Raw genomic sequence first — 18,537 nt, 5'->3', positions numbered from 1 at the left:
AGGAAATCTTTCCTTTTCTTCTCAAGTGGGCATGACTTTACCCAGTAGACTACACATGGTCACACGGTAGTGGCAGCATCAGGCATGTGACCTGTGCAATCACACAAGGTGGCATGCTTGGTTTAATGTTCTGCATTCACCATATTAAAATTCGTAATCACCATTGAAGGGGCCCTATATGGCACTTTCATTTTGCACTGGGCCCCACAAATTATGCAGCTGACCCTGCCCAATATTTATATAAGAGGTACACACACAGAGAACAGGGAGCAGGTCTTTTCCTAATAATAGCCTTAGAAATAGTGGCAGAAATGATCTTAGTAGTCATTACATAAAAAGCTTCTTCATCAGATGAGAAAATGGAATCTCAGTGATGTGAAGTATGTTAATGGTCCCAAATCTTACAGCTCATTGGTGGGAAAGCCATTGCTTTACACAACTCTGGGGGCATCAGCCTCCTTATCTGATAGCTGCAGAAGTCAATAGTGATCCCTAGAGATGTGTCACACAATGACTCAGAACTAGGTCTCCAAACCAGCACACTTTCCCCCAGCACCATCCCAGTTCTGGAGCACACCCCATCTTCCAAAGCTTTTGTTCCCTTTCCTGAGTCTGCTAGGAACATGGACTTGAGCAGAGGAAAGGCACAATGGTAAATGGACATCTCAAGGAACAGGTGCCCGGAGAAGCAGGGAGGATTCTAAATGGTGAAAGAAACCAGAAATTCGTAAAGAAAAGGAGGCTCAGGGAACATTTTCTGTTATAAATTAAATTTCATAATGCTGGCAGGAAGATGAAAACACTAGAAAGGCAAAGCTGGAGTGGGTGGCTGACAGCTGTAGGCAGCTGGAGTGGAGAGAAAGAATCGGGAGACCATTAATGCACAGCAGTGGGAAAAGGACCTGGAAATAATGAACATAAAACCCTACCGAGGAGCGAGGTGACACAATTAGAGACACATAATGGGCCAGCAACACAGTTACTTAGTGTCTTTATTCTCTGCTACAGGAGTTTTCATTTCCTCCTAAGAATTCTGATGTGCTAACATGTGCTGCCCCAGGAAAGGAACACATTGTTCAAATCTCAAGGTCATCCGAGCTAGGTTTTGAGACTTCTCCAAATAGGGCACATCTGAGTCCACCTCTGGCAGGAGGTTGGATTGAGGCAAGACTTGCCTCAGAGAACAATCCTCCTCTAGTCACGTGCAGTCATTGGCCCCTGCGGATGCCTCTGCTGTTTGGGAATTCTCTTTCTATTAGGAGATTAAAAGAAAATTTTAAAAACTTACAAACTAAAACCCAGATTAAAGCTCAGCCCCAGGGGGTAGTATCAGATGGGAAATATGAATTTAGTGAAAAAGCATCTGAACATTTGGAGTAAATTTGAAAACAGAACCATCTGTTAAATAATCGGATCCAGTAGACACCACAGTTTGTACCACCAGCTGCTGTCAAATAGGAGATTATGAAACCTTGTAATGAAAGCTCCACTAAGCCTGTTTTCTTGTTTCAGGGTTAAGTTGGGGCAGGGCTGCAAGGCCGTGGGGATGAAATTCTGGAGTCCTTTTATATAAGCTTTTCTTCCAGGTGTACGTATTCCTTTCCAAGTGGGTGTAGAAGTGACCCCAAGCCCAATATGTGAGGCTCGAAGAGAGGCATAAAAAGCGAACTCCACAGCTCCTCTGCTCCTTCTTTAGTGTAAATTCTGACTTTCTCTCCCATCCTCCCTAGTGTTTCTCCAGCCATCTTCCATTCTCTGCTCCTCCATGGCCCAGCATGGTGGGGTAATCTTAGAAAGGACACAGGAAGAGAAATAACAGCCAGGATTGAAATTGGTGTAAGGATCAATGTTTTAGGTCCTTTTTCCTTATTTCTGGATTTTCCCACAGATATGAAGAGGAATTATTGGGGCAGAGGAGCAGTTGATAATAATCTCAATGAAAAGACAAGAGGGAAAGAAGCCAGAACATTCTCCCCACCTCTACTCTGCAGCTTTTTAAAATTTCTTCCGTCCACCTCTAGGTCCCAAAACTCTTGTTCTGAGAAGGTCTTGCTTAATTTGATGACTGAACTGCTTCAGGTGTGGATGAATGAAAGGTCCCTGTTGATTGCAGCCTCACAGGAGAACGTAGACCTCTGAGATCTGGAGGGCAGAGTTTCATTCAAGAGCTTCCTTATATCTGACCAAAATGCCAGAGTCTTTCTCAGCTCCTCTCTTTCTTTCATTACCCACATCCAATCCATCAATGAGTCCTTTTGCCTCTGTCCTCAAAACATATCCCAAATTTCTCTCCATCTCCTCCTCACCTCTGGCCTGGATGGGTGTCTCCTACCTGGTCTTGGCCTGCCCACACTTGTCCCACCTCAACCCTTTCTCCAGCCAGTAGCCAGAGGGGTCTTTAAGAAGCTTAATTCAAAAGATGATGCCCTTCTGCTTCAAATCCTCCCATGGCTTCTTAGTGAACCTAGAATAAAGTCAAACTCTACCAGGTCCTATGTGACCTGGAGTACATGTCATGATCAATTCAGCCTCATTTGTTATCACTCTTCCCCTCGCTCACAGCACACAGACCCACCAGCCTTCTTGTTTCTTGGTTGGGTAGATTGGTTTCTAGCTAAAGGTCTTTGCACTAGCCGTTTCTATGCCCAGAATCTTCTCCTCTTGGGTCTTCCCATGGCCTCCTCTTTCTTGCTCCAACCACCCACGTAAAGTAGCTGCCACCTCCTGCTCCCCAATTCACTGTCTCCCCATCACCCTGCTTGTTTCCTTCATAGTACTTAACACATCTGGAATTAGAGAGCTTATTTTTCTGGCTATTTGTTTCTTTGTTTGCTCATTGCCCATCTTCCGTCACTAGAGTGCAACCTCATTGAAGACTGGGAATGTTTCTGAATTGTTCCCTCCTGTGCCCCAGCCAGTGCTTAAGATGTGCTTGTGAAATGAATGAATTCCTAGTGGGAGATGCCAGAGATTTATGACTGAGGTCACTTAATACAGTCTATCGTTTCTCAAGGCTTCCAGTTCAGTGATTTCAGAACATCATTTGAAAATTTAGGACAATATATTGCTTTTGTTCAACAATTACACACATTTATCAATGGAAATGATTTTCCTGGCTGATGCACACTCCGTGGAGAGCCCACTTTCCCACTGACATGCAGTTATAATCATCACAACAACTCCCGTGTTTGTGAAGAGCCCAAGCGTTTTCCAAGTGCATCCTCCCAACAACTTTCTTCACCTTTTCATAGCATCCCTCTGGTGTCATCAGAGGAGGAAGGACTCCCATTTCACCATGGGGAAACTGAGGCTTGGTGACATTAGCTGACACCCCAGAAGGGTTCAGAGACAGGGAGGAAACTTCAGCCCACGCCTCCGGCTTCCCACTCTGCTGGGCCGCCTCTCATTGTCTCATAGTCTGACAATATCCCTTGGGAAGTCAGAAGGGCAGGGTTGTAATCCCTGTGACATTCCAGTGAAGTCTTCACATTGCACATGTGCCTGCCAACCCTGGCTGGGAAACCCCAGTCTGCACAGATCAAACTGGGAAACAGGATTTCAAGGGGCTCCCAATGCCACACAAGTGGCAGGGCAGGCTCTTCTCAGTTGCTGTCCTGTGTGCAGCACATACAAAAGATGGACCCATGCTTTCTCCAGCACCACCTACCCCAGCGTGCAAGTCATGACCTTCAGTATCTCTCGGATTTCCCTCCGTCCTTTGCCACCACCCACCACCTACCCACCATGTAGGGCAGTTCTCCCTCCAACCCAACATCATCTCCTCTCTCGCCCCACTATTCATTCCTTAGTTGTGAGTCAGATGACCTGGACTCAGATCCCAGCTCTACATGACAAGGTGGTGCGTGGCCTTGGCAAGTTATCTAACTTCGCTGTGCCCCAGCTTCCTAACCTGTAAAACGGAGGGGAGACCGTAGCCCTGATCTCGCAGCAGTGTTAGGAGTGCTAGCTTGCCCACGTCTATAAAGCACTCCGAGCAGGGCGCAGAGGGAGTGCCATGGAGCTGTGAGCTGTAACTAGTATCATTAGTCTTTCTATGTCCTTGTTAACACTACTCTGGATTCTCATTTTAGTCTCCAAACAGGACCCCCAGCTTCTGTCTTGCCCACCCCGCCCCCCCCCCCCCCCCCGCCCCCGCTCACCACAGAGCTACTTAACATGTAAAAAGAACTGTATCGCTCCTTGGCTTAGAACCCTCAATGGCGTTCCACTCAACTTTGATGCAATTCAATTGCTTTACCCTAGCCCACAAGGTGGTGTTATGGCCCCTTCATCCTTATCCTACCTCACCTTATGTCACCTCTGCTTTGCTCATTTGGCTACAGCCTTCCTGGCCTTCTGTCAAGTTCTATAACACATTAAACTCTTTTATACCCCAGGCCCATTGCACGTGCTGTTCCTGCTGTCTTAAACTCTCTTCCTCTTGTTCTTCTTATCCTCCTGGTCTCGGCTCAAAGCAGCCTTCTCTGTCTACCTTATTTGAGATAGGTCACTCTCAAATGGACTCTCTTAAAATCACATCTATGATTTTCTATCTTGATCCTCAAGTAATTTCTTAACAGCACTTATCACACTTCCCAACTATTGTATATATTTGTTTCTTTGCTTATTTTTGTTGCTCTTTTCTCCCTCCACAAAATGAAAACATCATGAAGCCAATGACCACATCTTTCTTATCACAGCATCAGAACTTAGAGCAATGCCAAGACTATAGTAGATGCTCCATAAATATTTGTTGAGTGAATGTTGAGTCTGCATAATCATGAACTAAGAAACATTTTCTTCCTGCTTCTGGATAGATGGATTTGAATGCCATGCTATAAACATTGGAACCTATCTGAGCCTGTAGACAGGACTATAGGAATGACTATATGTGCATAGAGCTGACACTATTTCTAATCCCATGGATTTTATTTCTCTTGTAGTTTTGGACAAAAGCTTCTATTTTAGAACAACAAGTAGAAAGAGAAAAGTTTCAAAGATGCTTTAAGAAACCAGCTTTGAAAAATTCGTTATTCCTTGATGCCACACATACATACACACATTTTTATGAATAAAAAATAAAGCTTCTCAGAGAAAGAAACAAAAAGAGAGGGGTGATAGTTATAGACATATAAAAGGGCCTGAATAATTCAAATGTCACTCATGAATTTCACTAAAGAGAAATTAAAGGAGAATTCGTTAAATTCTCTAAGTTTTAAAGGAAAGAGACATGATGCCTATTAAAATTGATTGTGTTACTCAAAGGTGAAGCCGTTGCTGAGTGTGTGTGTATGTGCGTGTATGGTAGGAGGAGGGAGGCTGACCCACTGTCTAGCCCAGCAAAACCTCATCAACAGAGATGCCATCCTACTGATTGGCACATGCACTTTGAAGATTTCTTATAAGTTGGTATCTTCAGAAAAGAGCCAACTCATTTTAGTCACTTCCTTGCTTTCTTCCCTCCTTCCACAAATCCTGATTGCGCTTCCTCTATCTGTTAAATCAAAGGTGATAAAGACCTAGCACCCACACTCAGGAGACCCACACATCTGTAGAGAAGACAGATGTGTAAACAAGCAAAGAGCCCAAAACATCATGGCTACAAAAGAAGGTATAAACCACAGTAGCAGGGTGAGGAGTTTAATTTAGGGGTGGCCAGAGCATAGGGTTATGGTAAGGAAGGCTTCTTGGTGGTGGTGACAACTGCATTGGGCTTTGAAGTTTCCATAGGAGCTTGGTGTATGGTCAGGTAAGGACAGGCATGCCTCAGGCACAGCAGAGGCAAGAGCCAGGGCAGAGATCCTATACTGCCATCCTGGATACTTCACGCTACCACATTTGTTCACCTGATCATGAGGGCAGCCCTGCCCAGGCCTGACGCTAGGAGGGATACAAATGCCCCTTGATAGTTAAAATCTGCTAAGGAAATACAAAACAGAAATGGCTGTACCTTGGAGAGAATGTAAGCAAGCAAAAAAAAAAAATAGGATCAGAGTAGCGGAGAGTATTAATGTTAAAAGGGGCCTTAGGATTCTCCAAGCTCTGTGTCTTCCCGATGAGAAAGGGGATTGACTAAGAGAAGGCATTAGAACCAACGCAGGGCACTGTCCCCGGGTCATGTTGCCCCTTCCCTACCACGCTGTCTCGGGGGCTTGGGGGGTGGCTCTGCGGAATCACCCTTATCTCTGCAATTGGAGAAAAGTGCACACTCTCCGCAGCCAGTTCAAGCTCAGGGCTTCGTGGCTTCCTTGCTGGGTGATTCTAACCAAGGTACTTGACTTTTGTGAATTTCACTTCCCTCATTGCTACAATGAGGGTGAGGATATTACTGATCCACTTTGTAAGACTATGTGAGCAAAGCAGAGAGCAGGCAGTCGTGTGTGTAAGGCTGCACTCACACTTAATAAGTCTTGTAAGAAAAATCTATACCCACTGCAAACTGCAAAATGGCAACCAGGAGTGAAGGCCCGGGCTGCCCCACGTGGCAGACCAGGCTGGGCTGTTCCCACCTCAAACGCTGGAAAGTTTAACAGCCAGAGTGCCCTTCGAGAGGGGCCCGCTGAGCCCCTCAGCCCACACGTGTGCTTCACTCTGACACAGACTTTCCACGGACCAGTGGTCATGCTGCCCTGCCCTGGGAATGCATCTGCCTGGGATCACGGAAATGTCAGGGGAAGCCGCTCTGACTCGGTCTCAGGCGCAATCTGACACTGGAGCTTTCTCTCACTAGCCAGCAAAGAACATGTGGGATGAATTAACGAAACCAACCAGAGAAAGAAACTGCAGACAGACTTCAGTCGGCTCCCAGATGATGGAGTGGCCCACCTCTGCCCAGCAGTGTGAGCGCTTCAGGGCACACCCAGGCTCTCTTTACTCTCAAAGAGTTGCCCCTTGGTCAGCCATCAGGCCCAGGGATGTGGGATTTGAACCCAGGTGATCTGGCTCATGACTAAGGAATTGATGGTGGCAAGAGAGGGATATTAGTGAGCAAGACAGATAGAACCAGGATCTCCTGCGGAGAGTAAGCTCTGACCTCAGCTTCATGTTTGCAGGTCAGGAATACCGGGGAGCCAGGCCAGGAGGATAGTCACAAGCCCTACAGCTCATCCTCACGGTCCGGGCAGAGTTAAGGCTGCAAGACCATGCACAGTTAAGGAACAGAACACCTCTAGCTACAAGTGCTCCATTATGCTTGCAAGTATGTTTCCCACCTACCCTTGCCCAGTGTTAGATCTTTGTCCCAAGTCAAGCAGTAGCTTCTTTCCAGTCACACCTTCCCCAGGGGTAATAGAACTGAGAGTTCTGGATTTGCTACTCCTCCCTTCTCTTCCCATTGGCCAAAGTGTCCTGGATCTTCAGCACCAACTCCTCTCTTCCATTGACCGCCCTGACTGACGGCTGCTTCTCCATTGGAAGCATTTTATGCCTTGGCAGGTGATGTCCAGTTTGAGAGTATGGTCTGCTCTGACAGGTGTCACCAGCCTCTCGCATACAACTGAGGCAGAACATCCCCTCCTTTTGAGCAACTCAGTGCAAGGGGCTGGTTAAGGAGAAAGGAGAATGAAAAGCAGGATGCCCCACACCAATGAGGTACTTGAAATGGAAATGAGGATGGACCCTGGGAGATGTTTCTCCTAACTGAAGACTTCTGTCTTAAATCAGTCTGGCAGACAGCCACCGCTAAGGTGCTTTTGTGACATCCTACTGCTTTTGGGCAAGTGAAGTGAATTTCTCTTCTCCTTGGAGAGAAATCTTTATCTAAAGACAGGCTTAAGAAGGAATGCAGGAAGTTAAAAAGAAATGTTAAATACAACCAGCACTGAAGTGGCGGCTTGGCCATCCTTTGGAAATTCCAGTGTGATTATTACCTCTGCTCCCATCTGAGCTCCTCGTCCCTCTTTCCCGCCACAGTGTGTTTCTAGCATTTTCCTGCTCCACAAGGTTTGCTCTGAAAGTGATGCTTCACAGGAAGGCCATTTGAATTATCTCGCCTCTGGGATTGACAGCCACCATCACCCATCCTCCCCTAGGAGCCTCCACATCTCTGCTCAGATAGCGCGACCAGAATGGGAAAAGGAACACCAGGGTCACTGTCAGCTAATGGACGCTGTGAGAGGCGGACCACAAAAGTCTCGGTCCCATTTTATGCAGGGTTCCAAGAACGGGCAGCCATGGACTCAAGAGAGTTCTCCTGATACGGTCTTCATGGGATCCCAGCCACTGTGACTGGTGTCTTTTCAGTCACACAGGGCTTCCTGTCTTCTTATTATTTTTCTTCGAATTGTCAAAAAATATACATGACATTAAATTCACCATTTTAACCATTTTTAAGTGTGTGGCTCAGTGGCATTAACCACATTCACATTGTTGTGCATCCATCGCCACCATCCATCTCCAGAACGTTTTCGTCATCCCAAAATGAAATTCCACACCCATTAAAGACTAACTGGCCGCTCCCCTCCCCCCAGCCCCTTGACAACCACCATTCTACCCTCTGTCTCTGTGAATTTGACTACTGTAGGTACCTCATGTAAGTAGAATCTTATAATATTTGTCCTTTTGTGTATCTGGTTTATTTCTCTTAGCATAGTGTCTTCAAGTTTCATCCACGGTGTAACATGTATCGAAATTTCCTTCCCTCTTAAGGCTGGATAACATTCCGTTGTATGTATATACCATATTTTGTTTATCCCTTCATCTGGTGATGGACACTTGGGTTGCTTCCACCTTTTGTCTATTGTGAATAATGCTGCAAAGGACATGGGTGTACAAATATCTCTTTGAGACCCTACTTTCAGTTCTTTTGGTTATATACCTAGAAGTGAGTGAGTTGCTGGATCATGTGGTAATTATATGTGAAATTTTTTTGAGGAACTTCCGTATTCCTTTCCATGGTGGCTGCGCCACTTCACATTTTCATCAGCAGTGCGCAAGTGTTCCTATTTCTGCACATTCTCGCCAACATTTGTCATTTTCTGTTTTGTTTTGTTTTATTTTGTTTTTCATGATAGGGCTTTATTTCTTTTGGTGTTCCTTCCAAATGGGCAATTTATCTCTTCCAGTGTGAAGAATTTCCAGTTCACCTCCTTTCGTTCGCCAGGGGGGTGGTCATCTCATCAACAATATTTTCTAAATGGTACAGATGCCCCTTTCATGAATGCCACAGTCCTTGTAGGTCTGAATTCAGAACTGAGGTGCTTTTCCCAAGTTCAGAAGTTTCAGGAGACCTGTCATCTCTTCATGGAAAATCCTGTAGGTGATTGCTCTTTCCATTTTTGCCAAGGAAAGATACTCCCCTTTAGGAAGAGGGAAATAAGGCACAGGAACGAATACTGTGGGGAAGAGGAAATGAAGGCTGTACAGTTAGATCTCTGGGAACTTAACTCCCCCTGTGCAGTGGCTGCGTGGTTGTGGGGCCCTGGGCAGCTGAGCCTCGGTTTCCCCATGTGAAAGTCAATAGTCTTGTTTGTGTCATAGGATCGATGATGTATTTATACTAAAATTTCTTCATATATATACAATATATACATATATATGATATATATCTACAAATGCCTGTGTACACACACACACAGTTTTTTCCATAAATACTTAAACGTGATCTATTCAAATGTACTGTTATTTTTAAGAGCAATCATTTTTTTAACTTGGCATCTCCCTTCTTCTCTTCCAACCCTTGCAAACATCACCCCCTCATAATGAGGTAGCCCCTGTGAACTATCTAGCATGCATCTTCCCATAATGTTCTCCATGCTTACATAACAAATCAATAAATGCATGTTCATATGCATATGGAAAGTTGTGAAAGCCTTATAAAAACGGGATGTTATACATGCCTTTCTGCATTTTGGCTTTCTCACTCGACATTTCCTCGTGGAATTCCCTCCAAATCAAGCGGCAAGCTCTAAGTCAATCTTTGTAATGGCTTAATCCGTGGTTTGACTGTGCTGTAATTTATTCAACCACCCCCTCTTAGTGAGCATTTGGTTTTCCTGTGCTCCACATGGCAGCCTGAGTGAGGCTCACGGATTGTGACTTGGTTCCTCAACGCCCTCCAGAGGTGCCCTTTCTCACTCAAAGTGTGATCCAAAGGCCTCACAATGGCCTGCAAGGCCCTAGATGGTCTGTCCACCCTCATTTCCCCACTATCCTCTCTGTTCCAGTATTCTCTGCCTCGCTGGCTCTGCCCCAGCCATACTGGCCTCCTGTTGCGCCAGAAACTTGTCACACACGCTCCTACCTCTGGGCCTTTGCACTTGCTGTTCTCTTAGATCTAGAACATTTTTCACAGGTACCCACGTGGGTCACTTTCTCATCTTCTCCAGGACTCTATCCCTGCTTCTAAACAAGCAACTGCTCTTCCTTCTTGGCATTCTCTCTCCCTCCCCTGCTTAATTTTTCTCCCCAGCACTTATCATTCATTTATTTGTTTGTTATCTGACTCTCTCCATTAGAGTGTAGACTCTAGAGGGGACGCAGCTAACTGTTTTGCTCAATTCCATATCCTCAGTATCTACAACAATCCCTGGCACTCAGTCAGGTTCAACAAATATTTATTGAGTGGATCAATGAATGCATGAATAAATGAACAAACAAACCTATGTAAGTCAATGCGGGATGTGGTCCATCATGGGACACAGAATAGCATCTAATCAGAACCAGGACAGAGACAACTTTCATGACCCTATCAAACAAAAGTTTCACCAAATTCCTAGTGAGGAGGAATTGAACATAACACTGGAATTGCACTGTATTGAGACTTACGTGTTAATCACAGATATACACACACTTTGCTACTCACTGAACTATAGAGAGCCAGTGTCGTCCTCGTTAAATCTAGACTCAAACCCTTCTGGTCCCACTGTAGAGAGCTCTGTATCTAGTAGGTTATAAAGGAACAAACCCTGTGATAGTAAAGCACAGTAGCCGAGATTGCTGGCTCTGGAGTCTGACTCCCTCGGTTTAAACCCCAGATCTGACAATCATTTCCGTGTGAGCTTGGACAAATTATTTAACTTCTCTGCTCCTCAGCTTCCTATGTGTCAAATGATATTAAGAAGTATATGTACATCAGAAGTTTCTTGTTCCATGGGGCCAAGGAGTGAATACATGTAAAGACTTAGAGCAGAACTTGGCCCACAGCAAGCATTCATGTTATAATTATAGAGGTTAAGAGTGCAAACGCCTGAGATAGACTGCCTAGGATCAAATCCAGGCTCTGCTACTTACTCACTGCGTAAACTTGGGCAAGTCACTTAACCTTTCTGATTCAGTTTCATCATCTATAAAATGGGGATAATCATAGTTTCTCCTCCAAGGATGTTGTGAGAATTAAACATGTTGATATATGTTGAAACCAAAGTAACATGTGACCCATATTAAGTGTCTTATGCCATGTAGATGTTTGCTATCATCATCATCACCATTATCATCATCATTGTCATCATCACCATTATCTTCATTGTCATCATCATCACCATCATCATCATTATCATAATCAGCATTACCATCATTGTCATCATCATCATTATCTTTTGCGTGTGTGTGTGTGTGTGTGTGTGTGAGGAAGACTGGCCCTGAGCTAACACCTGTTGCCAATCTTCCTCTTTCTCCTTGAGGAAGATTGTGGCTGAGCTAACATCTATGGCAATCTTCCTCTATTACTGCGTGGGATCTACTGGTGGTGCTAGGTCTGTGCCCAGGATCGGAATTGCGAACTCCAGGCCACCAAAGTGGAGCACGCAAACTTAAACACTACACCACCAGGCCAGCCCCTACCATTATGTTCATCATCATCATTGTCATCATCATCATCATCATCATATGTGTAGCCCAGATTCTGAGTTACAGAGGAGAGAGAATAAATAAATGCATCTCTCACAGAAGAGCACTTTAGGAATACTTGCCCCTTCCCAGGCCTGCCACACATCACACAGGCAGTTCTATGCTTTTCCCAGCAAACTTGTACCTGGTGTGTATCTTAAACCACCGCTATTCCTTTTCCTCTTCATCAGTAGAGCTAGTCAATTCTTCTGAGCTCCCAGAGCGCCTTGTCTTTGTCCCCAGTTCTCCTTCACTGTCTGGAGGTACTGTAGGTGGCCCCACTTCTGAAGTTCCAAAAGCTGTGACTGTCTCTCGTCAGAAGCTGTGGAGGAGACTGAGACGAGGAAGGCCAGTGGAGGTGGAAATCAGAATGGGTGACCACAGGACCAGAAGCAGAGAACAGAGGTAGGAACTGAGGAGCTAGCTGTTAACCTCCCCACGTCAGCGTCTTTCTCTGTAAATTGGGGTTAATAACCGTACTGACTCCATAGAGTCATTGTGAAGATTGAATGAGAGAAAGGATGAAAAAAGCCTAGCCCAGTGCCTGGCATATAGTGAGCAATGATGGGGAGGAGGAGGAGTTGGGAGAATCCGAGTGTGCTTGGGGCACTAACAGAGCACAGAAAATGAGATATGCAAGGGCCAGAGAGAGCAAGGTGAATGTGGGGGCTGCAGTAAACTGTTATCTGCTTCTCCTCTCTAGGGAGGTTGATACTCTCCTGCTTCTTAAAGGCATTCTTGGCTATGTGACTTTTTCGGCCAATGAAATGTGAACCAGTGATGCGTTACCTCTGGGCAGCAGCTTTAAGAGTAAGCGCATGGTTTGCTGTACTTTCTTTTCCTTACCTCAGACACTGTGGAGCATGGTTTGAGATGGAGCCTCTCTCAATCTGTAGGGCTGAACTGCTGTGATGATCAGAGTCCTTTTGCTGGCTTGCAATTGACATGTAACATGCATGAGAAAGAAATTTTGCTTCAATTCAATAAAATATGGAATTGTCAATTGCTGCAGGCTGAAAGCATCCTGGTGTTGCTGGAGCCTGAAATCAAAGGAAAAAATGTCAAGAGATGTGTCTGGTGGGTGAATGAGTCAAATCAGAGTCCTAGTGTGCTAAGATCCTCGAGATTTGGCCTGCAAATCACTGGAGAGATGCTTTAGTCAAACCCTCCTGCCCTTGAAGGGCTCACAGTCCTGTGACACATTCTTTGCATGGTGCCTAGTCAAAGGTCACACAACAATAACCATCTCCAAAATCCTCAGTGGCTCCTTCTTTGTCAAAAGATAAACTCACAATACTTCCATCTGGCATTTAAAAACCCATATAAATGGCCCTACCTACCCCACTTTGTAACAACATGGATCACCCATGCTGGTCTACTTTACAGTCTGTGGACCGCGTTGTGGCAATCCTACTTTTCACCCTCTATTCCTGTCTTTCTCTCTCACCTGCATTGATTCTCTTCTCCTCCCAATTTATCAAAGTCCCAGTGGAAAGTTGCACCTTTGAGGGATTGGAGCTCTTGTCCTGTTCAGTTTAATGGCACCTACAGGAACCCTGTTACCAACTTTTGAAAGCTTCTCTTGACTGAAGTTTCATTGGACCAGAATGCTCTCGAAGGTGCTTTTCAGCTGTAACACTTGCAATTTTACATTCCCATTCAGCCAGAGAAACTGCTGTCACCTCCAAACTCATTTACTCTTTAGTTTGCTCATTTAAGATGCTGTCTTACTTTATCTGGCATAAACTCCTTTCCCATCTCCTCCTTCTTCTGGAACCTGCAGAATTTGAAATCTTTGATGCATTCATTTCCCAGGTTCAGGAGAACCTCTCTTCTCCAAGTCTCATATTTCCATGTGGAGGGGCCTCCTTAGTTCACATTCCTGGTCTCTCTTGGCGCCTCCAGTCATTTCTCTCCTGTGATAGATGACTAACCCAACTGATGTTTGGAAGAAGGAACAGGATACTGGTGGCTCAGCCCCTTTTGAGTGGTTCTACTAGTGATCTGTCTGCAGAGGACATATTTGGCCTTCTTTCTGCCAGTAGATCTGGAGATGCCCCTGTGGGAGAGGCCGATCTGTCACTACCAGTATTACTAAAGTTTGGCTGCAAATGACAGAAAACTCAAAATGACCAGGATTTGAGTCAGATAGAAGTTTATTCTTTGTCGTATGTACGTGAAATCCAGAGTTCAGCAGTTCAGGGCCAGCATGGTGCTTCATTACTGCCCTAGTCAGCTTGAGCTACTATAACAGAATACCATAGGCTGAGTGGTTTAAACAATAAAAATTTGTTTCTCACAGTTCTGGAGGCTAGAAAGTCCAAGATCAGGGTCCAATTCAGTGTCTGGTGAAGGCCCTCTCCCTAGTCTGCAGAATGGCCGTCTTTCAGCTGTGTTCTCACATGGCACAGAGAGCGACCATCTCTCTCGGTCTCCTGTGACTAGATCACTAATCCCATTCATGAGGGCTCTATCCTCATAACCTCATTACCTCCCAAAGGCCCCGCCGCCAAATACCAAGGCATTGGAGTTAGGGTTTCAAAATGTGAATTCAGGGAGGATGCAAACATTCAGTCCATAGCACTCTGCCTTTGGCTCCCCCAAATTCATGCCCTTCTTACACGAAAAATACATTCATTCCATCCCAACAGCCCCCAAAATCTTAGCTCATTCCAGCATCAACTCTAAAGTCTAAACCAAGGTCTCATCTAAATATCATCTAAATCAGTTATGGATGAGACTTGAGGTACAACTCATCCTGTGGCAAAATTCCTCTCCAGCTGTGAACGTGTGAAACCAAACAAGTTACATGTTTCCAAAATACAATGGTGAGACAGGCATAGGATAGACATTCTCATTCCGAGAGAAATAGGAGAGGAAGAAGAAATGATGGGTCCCAAGTAAGTCCAAAACTTAGCAGGGGAAACTCCATGAGATCTTAAAGTCCTGAGAATAATCCTCTTTGGCTTCATGCTCTGCCTTCCAGACCCACTGAGGCAGTGGTCCTATCTTTTAGACCATTCTCAAGTACGAAAATCTGTATTAGTCAGGGTTCTCTAGAGAAACAGAATAAGAGAGAGAGAGAGAATTGGCTGAGAAGTCCCATGATCTGCTGTCTGCAAGCTGGAGGTGTAGGAAAGCCAATGAGATGGTCTTAGCTGGAGCCCAAGGACATGAGAACCAGGGTAAGTCCCAGTTGAAGTCTGAATGCAAGGGAAGACGATGTTCCAGCTCTTGCAGCCAGGCGGAGAGATCAGATTCTCTCTTCTTCTACCTTTTGTTCTATTCAGGCCCTCAACAGATTGGGATACCCATCCATATTTGGGAGGGTAAGCTGCTTTACTGAATCCATCAATTCAAATGCTAATCTCATCTGGAAACACTGTCACAGACACACCCAGAAATAATGTTTGCCCAAATATTTGGGCACTCCATGGCCTGGTCAAATTCACAGGTAAAATTTCCTATCACAATGGCCATCATAAAAGCAGGCTCCTTTTGTCTTATTGTTCCATCATGGTCAACATGCTGTTAGAACCTGATGATGTAAGATGGCTTCTTGAGTTCCAGCCATCACATCCACCTTTCAGTTAGCAGGAGGAACAAAGGGGATAAATAAAGACTTCCCTTTATGGGCAGTTCCTAGCACACACCACTTAAGGGCACCCACCACTTAAATTGTATTGGACTGGACTTAATCATATGGCCATACTAAGCTGCAAAGGAGGCTGGGAAATATGGTCTTTATTCTGATTGACTATGTGTCCCACCAAAACCTGGGAATTTTATTTCTAAAGAAAAAGAGGGATTGTATATTGGGAGCAATTAATCTTCGCTATGTAATTCATAAGAGGAATCAGCAATCCCACTTAGCCCATGGTTTAGAACCACATTCTCAATTTATCAGTCATAAAGGAGAAATTTGTATCTCCTTTGGCCTGCCTCCTATGTGACTCTCTCAATTGTTTCAAACTCAGAAGTGGAAGAAGTAATTTATTTACTGAAATCCAATACCTTCAACGTATCATTGCAAATCAATAGATCCGGTAAACTGAATACACCCGTCTCAACTTTGTTCTGGAAATAAGGTACTAATACACCAAAGAAGCATCCTCTATACCCCCTCCCAATAAAAATCCTAGAAATAATTACAGATAATATGATAAATGTGAAAATATGAAATTTTGCTATATGAGACAAGCAGCTTACAAGAATAGCATATAGCAATACTGAGAGACTGCTCTGGAGGAAGATGGATGGAAAAATACAGTCCTCTTATTTCTACCCATCCAATTCTCAAGTCAAAGAAAGACGTTAGCCATACACTCCCAAAGAACAAGGAGCTGATACATGAAAACTTACTTAAGTAGCTTGTAAGTTTTTTTTATTAAAGTGAGGCCAGAACCAACTTAATACTGAATTACCATGATTTTTTTACAAGAATTATATATATTTTATGTTAGATACATATGTTATTTTACGTATTAGATACATATTAGGTACATGTCTATTAGATACATATTTTTTGTTAGATACCAACAAATCTACCCATCACTTTTGTTTAAGGACACGTTATTCAGGAGAGAGCATTACTGCTGACAAAACACATTTGAATAAGTAAGATTCCTTCTCTTATTCACAGAATGATTCATTCCATGTCACACACACTTCATTTTTGACTCATAAAGTACGTCGCAACAGGCTTTGTAAGACTTATAATTATTGAGGCTATTTTCGTGCTGCTATTCAGCCTTTCCTAGCTTCTCTGAATTAATAACCAGTTTTTTCCTTCTCATTATTTAGTATCCAACCAAAGAGAACTGGTGTCAGCCAATCAGCTTCTTGGTTGATGACTCATTTGCATTCAAAAGTTTAAAAATATTGGGTCCTTATCAACAAAAATTAGGCCTGCTGCTACACACTCGGGCTCTGAGCTAGGTCAGGGGGTACAGTGGAAAAAAAAGACATGGCTCCTGGTCCAGTGCTCTAGCCTTCTCTTGCTGAAACATAAATGCTAGATTACGTAGCCACTAAGATCCTTTCCAGAGATTTGTATTTTAATATAAAATAATTACTGCCACTGACTTTATTGCTAACAAACTGCCTTCGTTGAGCTCATCTGAGCTGCACAGAAACCTCAAGAGAGAGGCATCTCCATTATTAGTCCCATTTAACAGACCAGGAAATCGAGACTCGGGGTAAAAAGCTAGCTCCCGCATCACTTTGACTTTCACCATCAAAATTCTTTTTAAAAATCAAACTCCATACATTTCTCAATTCTGGAATTCTTTCCAGAATGTCTGGATAAAAAAAGTACGGAGTGTTTTCAAAGAGTGGTGCCCGAATTTCCAACATCAGCATCGTCTGGGGCTCTTGTCTAACAGGCAGGCTCCTGGGTCCCATCCCCGACCAACTGGGTCGGAATCCCGGGAGGGCTCCAGAAAAGAGGCAGGCTAACCAGCTCCCCCAGGTAATTAATTCTCCAGCCCATTACAGTTTGAGATCCACCAGAGGAGGCTCTCCACGGGCAGAGGAGGGAGGGCAGGACCTTCCAGGCAGGGAGAAATGTACAAACCAAAGTTTGGAATTATGGACGTCCATCGCAAACTCAGCATCCACAACAGAAATATTATCCATTGCATCAATTTCTAGATGATGTCATAGAATAACCACTGAGTTGAAAATCTTAAGGAGAGGGACTGAAATGCCTCCAGAGCCCTCGGTGCCCCGAGTCTCTGCAACACTTCCAACTTCTTCCATCAGGCACGGGCTGCAGCAGCTGGAAGGTCAAAAGTCTGCCCCTTTTCAAACCAGGGACACTGAATTTAATCCCAGACACAGTCTGCTGCTGCTGGCTGCAGAGATCTGCTTTCTTCCTCTGGGAGAAGATTTTTCTCACTGTGTTACATCTAGGTCCTAAACAGTGGACAGTAGTAATCAGTATGCCAGACCGGAAGCCAGGGGACTCAGGTTCAAATCCTGTCTCAGCGACCGTACTCATTATATCTCTTTGTTTGCAAGTCACCAAGCTAGTTTAAGCTAACAGGGGAATTTATTATAGAGACACGGGATGTCTCATAGATCCCAAAGGCAGATCCAGGCCTCTGGAAAGACTATTTTTTTCTCTATATTTTTCTCTACCTCGCTCAACGCATCTGTTCATTTTTCTTTCCTTTGCCAGAGTCGCTTTTCTGCTGCCATGCTTAGGGGATGGAACACAGCTGCCCCTCTGCTTCCAGTAATACCTAACAGTTGTTGTTCACTTACTTGGGTCAGACACTAGTCTAAGCTTTTTGTAAGTATTATTTTATTTAATCATTACAACAATTCCTTATGATAGGAATGCCATGATTACCTCTTTATACAGATATTTATACAGTGAGACACAGAGAAGTTAAGCAACCTGCTCAAAGACACAAGGTTAGTTCTGTTATGGATCCCAGGCAAGCTGAACTCAGAGCCAGTAGATTTATGTTCTGTCTTATATTCTCTCATGTCACACACTTGGGCTTAATGGCTGTCTCTCAGTCAAATTTCATGTTTCCAGTAGAAACAGCTTGTCCCAGTATGGCGGGGAGTGGGGTCACACAGTACAATCATGAATGAGGGGACTGTGCTTTCAGAAGTGAAAGCCTGGGGAAGCCCCTGTGATCCCGACGAAAGTGCCCTCCACACCTGCTAATCCAACCAAGTCTACAAGTCCCGTGCCATCTT

The 18,537-nt window shown here is 44.5% G+C and overlaps 1 long non-coding RNA gene across 2 annotated transcripts in view; it reads right to left on the bottom strand.

The window, feature by feature from the left end:
* Positions 1–18,537, bottom strand: part of LOC139080267 (uncharacterized) — a 189,442-nt gene that overhangs the window by 129,024 nt on the left and 41,881 nt on the right. For both annotated transcript variants that reach the window (XR_011534616.1, XR_011534617.1), the window contains exons 2-3: positions 12,670–12,863; positions 11,969–12,157 (exon numbers count right to left, since the gene is read on the bottom strand). This is a non-coding gene — a long non-coding RNA (uncharacterized lncRNA). The remainder of the gene's footprint in view (positions 1–11,968; positions 12,158–12,669; positions 12,864–18,537) is intronic.

The sequence above is a fragment of the Equus przewalskii genome, chromosome 29 (assembly GCF_037783145.1).
Source record: "Equus przewalskii isolate Varuska chromosome 29, EquPr2, whole genome shotgun sequence".
NCBI lineage: Eukaryota > Metazoa > Chordata > Mammalia > Perissodactyla > Equidae > Equus > Equus przewalskii.
This window is presented reverse-complemented; position numbering and strand designations above follow the sequence as displayed.